This window comes from Anneissia japonica, unplaced genomic scaffold, assembly GCF_011630105.1.
Source record: "Anneissia japonica isolate Jap-2015-1 unplaced genomic scaffold, ASM1163010v1 scaffold315_len769609_cov171, whole genome shotgun sequence".
NCBI lineage: Eukaryota > Metazoa > Echinodermata > Crinoidea > Comatulida > Comatulidae > Anneissia > Anneissia japonica.
In genome coordinates, this window is record NW_022758691.1 from 322932 (window position 1) to 332289 (window position 9358).

The 9358-nt window shown below is 33.3% G+C and overlaps 1 long non-coding RNA gene across 1 annotated transcript in view; it reads left to right on the top strand.

Annotated features, from left to right (window-relative positions):
* The first annotated feature begins 1548 nt into the window (after positions 1 to 1548).
* Positions 1549 to 9358, top strand: part of LOC117125338 — a 32325-nt gene continuing 24515 nt past the window's right edge. The window contains exon 1 of the long non-coding RNA XR_004448108.1: positions 1549 to 1675. This is a non-coding gene — a long non-coding RNA (uncharacterized LOC117125338). The remainder of the gene's footprint in view (positions 1676 to 9358) is intronic.

A 9358-nucleotide genomic window follows, 5' to 3' on the forward strand; every position in this document is an offset into this window, starting at 1 on the left:
TAATAGTAGTAATAATATTAATAATAATAATAATAATAATTACTATTATTATTAGAATGCGTCACAATCCTGCAGCTATTAAACTGCCCACGCATACGTACCGTGCAGTACGGGTAGTTTGCTTGGCGGCACTGATTATATTTAAACGTATTCAGTTAAATAAATCACGTAAGTGTTAATTTTTGTAAAGAACTTCGTGCATCAGAATTCGGTTTCAATGGTAATGAATTCATTAACACTGCTGTAATAATTTCTTTTTTTAATGAGAACATAATAAGAAATTGCAAACCACAGGAAGGCCCCAGTTTAACGTATCTGACCTTACACTTTTGATATAGCACGAATATGAGAGAGTGTCAGAGATCTATAAGATACGCCCTCGTGTATGTTTTTCAGACGTTACACTTTTAATACAGCACGAATGTGAGAAAGTGTGTATGTTTTTCAGCAAATTAAATTTTGAATGAGATAGTTGTAAGCCTATATTTCGCATGTGACTTTAATGTAAGGCATATGGGAACCCCCGAAATAATAATAATGCAACATTATAACTGAAAAAAGAGGAATATTAGAAAGAAAGATCTATAAAATACGCCCACGTGTGTATGTTTTTCAGACGTACACTTTTCATATAGCACGAATGTGAGAGTGTATGTGTTTTTCAGCAGATTAGATCTCGAATGAGATAGTTGTTATTCATGTGACCTTAATTTAAGGCATATGGGAACCCCCAATAAAATAATAATTTAAAATTAACATTAACTGAATAAGGGGAATCTGAGAAAGAAAGAAAGAAAGAAAAAAAATCAACTTTCACCGCCGGGACTTATAGAATTCGAAACCGAGACTTTCCGTCAAAGTACAGTTCTGTAGGCCTATATAAGAGATAATGATGAATTGTTAACAATTTATCTGACAAATATTTCTTCATCAACACATGCCTATACATATAATATTCAGGACTTGAAAGGTAACTCCTATTTTGAATTCAATTTCACCATGATTCAACGGGATACGTTCGCTCTATGGAAACAAGAACCGTATAGGCTTACGTGAGTGTAGATACATTCAATGCTCTTAGCTACGGATCTGTATCAAATTGCCAAAATAATATTATAATGAAGATTTTTAAAATAGAGAAAACGAATGTAATGAATCGCTTGCATTAATTTTGTCGTTTTCTGACAAAAGTGCTCTCGGCAAATGAAACTTCTTATTGTAAATGTAGATTAAATGATAAACAGCAGCGCATTGCCTACATGATTTGAATTTACTTGTAGAATGGGTTACCGATATAGGCCTATGGGGTTTGATTTGAATTGATCGATACCAGACATGTATATGATTTCATTTTTTGTAAACTACTTCCGGCCAAAAATTGTTTCTGAATGATGCGAGTAAAGTGATTCAGCACTGACAATGTTCACCTCACTGCATGAGTTCATAAACAGATGTTATCAAAATAAGGACATTGTAATAGAGACTGCGTAGTCATCACATTTGTAAGGTAGTAACAAATAAGATTGTCGTATGGACGCCAGGTCTCGTATCAAATAGCGGATTGGACAAATATACCCCCTCAATGTGAGTGTATATAAGAGGGTGAATTGCACCATTCAGATATTCAAAGCGATCTCAGACGCAAAGCGGAGAGACAATTAGTCAAACAGAAGAGGTAAGAAATTTGTATTCACTTTGTTAGATGTATTTCAGTGTAGTATTATTTATGCTACAGATACACTGGAAGAGATACAATTTTATCATTCTTGTAAACTTTGTCTCAAATACAAAATAGGCTTTCACGTAAATAGGCCTAGTAAAATCTCAAAATATTAGAGCATAATTTTTACAAACTTACATTTTCGTAATTACCTGTATGAGGCATAGACCTCAAAGCGTCCAAAATGTTGATTTTTAATTTTGTAACTTGTAACATGAACTTTAACTTAGACCTTTAAAGATGTTTCTTTCTTACATCTTACAGTTAAGATTACATTTTTGATAAAGAATTTAATTTTAACAATTGTCACTATCATTCTAGTAAAAATAAACTATAATGTAGTATTTTCATAAAACTTTAGCGTATTTTATCAGTCAATTAATATAATTTGTATAGTGACGTACCGTACACACGCACGCGTAATGCGTGTTTATATGACTTAGCGTCCAAATCCGTCAATATTCAACAACGCATTGTGAGTCTGATGAGTAACAAAACTTGCATAATTTCTGTGACATGAATTGTACCGTACTCATTAATTGAAAATAATTATTTTCTTTTTATTAGACAACATAAGTTAACATAAGTTAACACTTGTTTAAGAAATAAAAGGGAACACTTAGAAAGCATTTTATGAAAAAAATTATATGGCTAATTTTCCACAAGAGAACGGTAATCTGACAGGATATCATTATTGGGCCTATAGAATATGTCTACTACTCCTCTGTGGTCTTGGAGAGAGGATGATAAATATGGCTAAATGTTTTGCTGAGCGTCTGCTAAGGATGTAATTAAAAGATTGAAAGATAAGGGAAATGCTGTGTCATTCCAATAATGTAATGATTCGTGTCAAAAATTCACAGAGCAGTTGATATAGGAATTGGAAGACCAATCTGTGTTTGTTTTCCCTCTCATCAATTCGTCAGAATTATTTTAATTGTGCAGTTGTTTCCTATTTATATTAGAGAAAAGAGAAATCAGACACTGAGAATTCAGACACTGAGAATTTACGCACAGAGTTGCGTGAGCTGGTGTATGTGTGTGGGTAGGTAGGTGTGTGTGTGGGGGGGGGGGGGGGGGCTGGGGGGGTGGTGCTGCTGTGTGTGTGTGTGTGATGTTTGTGTGTGTTTGAGTGCACGTCAGTTTTTTTTAAAAACTAGTATAGTAAGTATACTACTTGTACCTACAAATATTTCCATGCTAATATGACATGTGCTGCTAGCAATGGACGTTTCCGCTAAGCCCCGCCCCTTGGATATTGTTGCTAAGGTCCCACAAAAAGACACGCGCGTGTTCCTGGCCCTGTTTTGATTGGTCAGTTGTTAATTTTGATTAACAATCCGGAAAGGTCTATTTTGATTTATATTTCAACATTGGCCAGAATCATAGAATGACATAAATTGTATGTAGGCCTGCATACAGTACACTGTAAGTCATTAAAAGTCATTGTATGTACTATACCGCAAAATTCCACTAGTAGTTCATAAAGCCAAAAAAATGATACTGTAGATAAAATCATCTTGGGTTATTGACCAATGTAAATCTCCCGGCACGATCCTTATGAAATACTTGAGATATGTCATTGTGAGAAGAGGGTAGAAAAAAACACATAGGAAACATTTCAAGTATAATTGAGTCGAGTACCTGATGTTATCAATTGTCGCCATATCAAGCCAATGATTATTTCATAATTCTACACTCTATGTTGTATGGATATTGTAATTACACAGTGTTCATATGCATTTATTAGATACCTGTGTAATTCTGCAACAATACCTGTGGATTCAAATGCCTTTGATTACTGAACACCATTAGAAAAATATACATAAATATGGCAAATAATTTTGTATAATAATAACATAATGCTATAGGCTATGTATTACTTTATTAAGCATTATAATACATTGATAATATATAAACTACAGTATATGAAATATAAGACTCATAATAGACTCTAATTTGATTAGAATAGATGCTTAGCCAACTAATAGTATAGTAAAAATTTATGAATAAAAAGTCCTATTGGCCTATCATGTGTGTGAGGTAGGCCTATACTTACTTATGTTCCATAAAGCCTGGTTTCCATGAAATCGCTGCAGTGTCACTGCAGTGTTTTCACTGTAATCGTTACACCGTGTACTGTCTCTGATGCAACCGGCGGGAAGGCTCCCTATTCGGCCGACGAATCAGCGTCGCCGAAAACTGTTGGAGACAAAGCTTAACGTCCAACTTTCTGTCAACACCGCGTCTGTATACATGGGTAATGTTCTTGGAATGATCTTTCTATCGAGTCTTTAATGGGAAGTAATAATAGTGTAATAATTGATACTCTACTCCATTGTTTTATGAATGATATACCGATATCTAAGATTTCGGGTCTGCGTCTTTTACTTTTATCGTCACTGGCATTCTGGTATTCTTTTGATAGATGTTGATAGTCTTGCTAGATGACCAGCACATATCCATTTATTTCGTGCAAGTGTTTGTATTTACTTCACTCCTCCAAACGTCTCACTTATTGTCTTACATTGTATCAAGTAGTGTAATTTCCCTTTCAATTAATTGACTCTGCTGGTTACCTGGAATAGTCCAGGTTGCTGATCCATAGCATGTAATTTGGATGACTACATCTCCTCGGGATAAATTATTTGAAATATCTAAAGGCTATCAAACCTATATGCTTACTTGTTTCAGTGGGTCTTAAGCAAATCTTCAGGCGGAGGAACCCAGCGTCACCTATTATGAGTCGTTTTCAATGATGATTTTGTTGAGGGCAGGCTGCCGCCGATCAGAAAAAGATGCTGTGTTGCCAAGCTTTCAAAAAAGGCCGACAATCTATCTATGTTGATTCCATTCGGATAATCTGATTTTCTAATCGCATTTTTAAAACTTTTGTGAATATTGTAGGGATTATTGAATCATTTAGCCTGATATCTCTTATTATTTAAATAAGTCGGCTTCTTGGTTTTCTACGTTTTTTCCGTAGGCTTTCGTAATAATGATTGCATATTTATGCCGATTGTTCGGAAGACATGAAAGCCTTTTGTTCAATAGAGTAAAAAGCTTCCCTACTCAATATAGCCATTTTTATCGATATTATATTATACATTTTGATGAACACATTTACTTGGAAAATACTTTAACTTGGAAGGTAACATGTTCTTTTTGTGAAGAATATATACATATTTATATTGACGTAGAGTGATTTAAAAACGAATTTTCAGTGGTTTCAAATAGGCCTGCTATAAGATGGACTACGGTATTACAAAGGTAATTTAGGCCTATGTAGACTTAAACTGATTTAGTATAAGTATGATTTTAGTTTCAAAATCCGTGGCGAAATGCACACCGTTTTATAATGACTACAGGGTGACGCTTTCAGTTTCTAAATAAACGTGAAGTTTTCCAATCTCTAAACGAATTCGACGCGTTGAAACTGTCCGTCTGATTAAGCCATCATGCGTAATTATCTTGCCCGTGAATGCAATAGCCTCAGTGCAACTTATTAGCGCGGTAAATACCACATTGAGTTTATTTTGCAAAAAAATTACAAAATACAGCTTTTATATTGGATTTGCTTTGTTTGAATAAGTTCCGGCAAAAACGTTCCCATTCTTCAGTGTGGCCGTACATGCATTAATCAATAATAACATTCACAGAGTAGACAAGATTTGAATTTAATTAATCCTGAAATAAACCCAGTCCAAACACGGATAATATCACAGAATTCTCCTTAATAGAATACAGTGTACATTACAGTTATCATGCCTACGCATTTTCAACATTACGTTTATACTATGATTAACAGTGCTTCTATAGTGACGTTTTGACAGATGTTAACAGTACACCTGCCGAAACAAGCTGACACATCAGTTGAATAACGGAAACTACCGGTTAGGAACAAAAATGTAACAGTTAAATGATTGGACGGAAGATACACGTAGTAATAATTTGGATAACATGTAGTCTGAATGTCAGACTTCACTGATATCCGGTGGGTAATGTAAATTAAATGTCACATGATTTTTAGTTCCCTTCCTTATATCTGACTTTTAATAGTTTTATACCTGATGGCCGAAATGGAATTTGATTTTTTTGATAATCAAATGTGTTCCAAAGAAACCTTCGCAAAACTTTTTATTTTAACAAGGTACAGTAACCATTATAAACTGATCTTACGAAACATTTCTTTATTTAAAGATACATCATGTTAATAATAATCTTAATACTTAGAACCTAATTATAATTACTAATACTATTACAATTATTATTATCATTCTTTCTTGTATAATTTATTTATTGTCATTTGTTATGTGTGTTGTTTTTTGCCGTTCCCTCGATAGTGTTTTACCCTTGGTTATCATTGAATAGATTTTGCTGTAATTTACATTATCCTAAAATGTTTTAGTAAATAAATAAATCATACGATTAATTAATCCTCATTGATTAAGTTTACTTACAGGCTCAGGTTATAACGCATATAACTGTTTAACAACCAGAAATCATAGGAACATTTACATAGAAAGTACCTAACATCGTCGTTTGACCAAATAACCGCAACAAATACCAGGACTCTAACAGATGTATTTTAACATTAAAATACAAATTGCATCTTAAGAGAAATATTAGCGAATCACGGAAAGTCATATCAGTCTGTTTTGTGTACACTACGCTGTGCTGTTTAACCTACTTTATCAAACAAATGTACCATGTATGTTTGATAGGTCTATGCTTTATTAGAGCAACTGTTTGTAATTTTAACAAGTACAACTGATGCAACTTAAAAGTCAGAAGCATTTCCTTTCCAAGTATGCAATTATACCACGCCATTCATTTGCACGAAATACAGTATTGTGATTCCCTTCGAGGATAAGTAATCAAATGCCTTTTGAAATACAGTATTACCGAGCGCGGCAAACATTTACCTGCTTATCGACAGCGTTAAAAACAGTCGGGGAATTTGATTTTGTTTTTTTCAAAATAAATTACAAGTGTTGATATGTCTGTTATGATATAATATCAGTACCTGATGATGTCGTATGGTCGTAACTATTAGTGCAATAAATATTTTATCTTGAGGCAGAACTTTGTATTACTTGTTATTTGTATAAACATCTATCTATGCAACAGCACTGATTTACTTGGGTATCTGCTATAGTATTTATATATTTAATATTACATATATATACCGTATGTTATATATATATATTTCATAATGTTAATAGTATATAGGCATACATATATATATAATCCTATATAAAATCAACTGCGTTATATAATAGTAGAAACAGTTCTCGAATAAAAGAATAATAATGTAATGATCGTATCAGCCATAGCCTATCAAAAAAAAGTTATCAATTGTATGAAAATGTTCCCAAGCATGAACTGAATCCGCAGCCTATTACATTCAAAGCGAGTGTGGTAGGGCTGGAACTCAAGATGTCAGTGCCAGAGATCAATTCCGTTGTTCTTTCGTTTTTTGCTGAGGGCTGAAATATTATACAAATAGCCCACGTCATCCGTATGACAGAAAAATCATTTGGTCGTGTCACTAGGCTCTCACAGCTTCTCACCATCTTACTTTGACAAAGCCAAAGTGCAGAACCAAACAGTTTGAAGCGTTTTTTTTTTCCAGGGGACTGTTTTCTTGAGGAATAAGCTCATTGTTTCAAGTGTAGTGTGAATCATCACCTTATTCACTCTGAAATGGTTCTTTCAAGTTTGTTTGATTGAGATATTTATCATTTTGTCCTGCTTTTCCATTCTTTATCTTGCATTTACTTTTAGTGGCGTTTAGCCTGGTATTTGGCGATTTCTATTAAAAAAAAAAATAAACACCGTACCGTGTACAATGATGGTCATATTATTGTGAGCGTTAAAGATTTTAGCATTGGATTGTCTTTAGTGTTCTGAATTTACCACCAAAATTACTCCACGTCTCTGGACTTACCTAGGTTAACCTTGATTTCTGAAGAAACCAAAACCGAATCATACTGTGTTACGGACAGACGCTTGAAAAGAAACATCAAAATACGCTATAGGTCTATCAGTGTATAGGATAATTAGTAAAACTTTTCTTAAATTCAGTTGTAGTTTTGGTGTCAGAGTTTCAATAAAGCAACAACAAAACTATGTATATTTCTGATTGTAATAATATAGGCTTATTCGTGTGTTGAAATTAAAACATTGCATACAGCTGGAGATTTGGTATCTCCTCTTTCGATCTATCAATCTGCCAGGATTCCGAGGACAGCTATTACGTATCTTACTTACACGTTGAATGAAATGGCGTTTATTACGCTACAATAGTAATTTGTTTGGTAATTTCCATTTTAGGAGAGTAAACTATTTCTAATGGACTCTTGTTAGACCTTGAAACACTTCTATGACTATTTTGTGTAGGAAGAAAAATTGCAATATGTTAATATTTGCTTGTATTGTAAGCATTTTAGTAGAACGGCGGATAGGGTTATACATGTGAGTGACGTCATTAATCCAAAAACTTTCCCAGTATGATTGAGAATCCTATAGATTGAAAATGTAAATATTTTCCAGATGAGGAACATATGTAGCATTCCAAATTTGTCAGCCAAAGAGTATGTTTCAGAGCAGACTAATTTATCAAATAATATACAAAATCTATTTTGACTAATTAGGTTTGTTGCGGAAAGCACTTCTGCACAATCAGTCTTTTTATTTCAACACCGTCTTAATCAACTGACGGAATCCAATCAGTCGTTAAAGCAACACCTTGCTCGATCAATGTTGTCAGCCGTATCTATGTTGTAGTAGTAAAATTAAACCAAATCGCTGTTTAACTATAAAGTTATTCAATCTGCGGTAATGTTAATTATTCAAAATTCAACCTAGTTATGTGGTAAAATGAAACCATATCAGTGTTTAACCTTAAATATATACTATCTGTATTCTAATTTGAAGAACCTCCCAGTTGAAGCACTGAACTTCTTAATTAAGAAGAAGAAATAAACCGAGTCATATAATAATATATAATAATTCAGTATTACATTTCTTATACTACGAAACTTTTCTATTGATTACCGACCATTTATATTAGAAACTGAATATAATCTCTTTGATGAGGATATTTTTAATGGTTTTAATATTTCTATTCATTGATTACCTAAATTAGCCTAAAGTAATTAAAATATTGCATTTTTGGTTTTTCAACATGTACAGTTTTAATTCAATTGATGAAAAACATTGCGACATCAGTTGTTACAGCAACATCATACTAACTCAATTTTTGTTAGCAAATTCATGTTGTTGTTTACTATATTCAGAGTAGATTACTGTATGTGGTATAACCACTGGTACAATGTACAGTGATGGTCATATTATTATAAGCGTTAAAGAACTTGGGGTTAATTTCCAACTTTCAGTGTATTGAATTCACCTCCAAAATTACCCACGTCTCTGGACTTACGTAGGTTATACTTGGTTTCCAAAGAAACGAAACCAAACCGAATCAAACTATAAACACAGACGTTTTATAAGTTAAAATGCCATTCACAACTCCTAGATAAATCTATATCAGTGTATTGCTGAAACTGAAAGCATAATGCATTTGGTAAAAACTTATTTTGAGTTTAGTTGACGTTTTGGTGCCAGAGTTTTGAC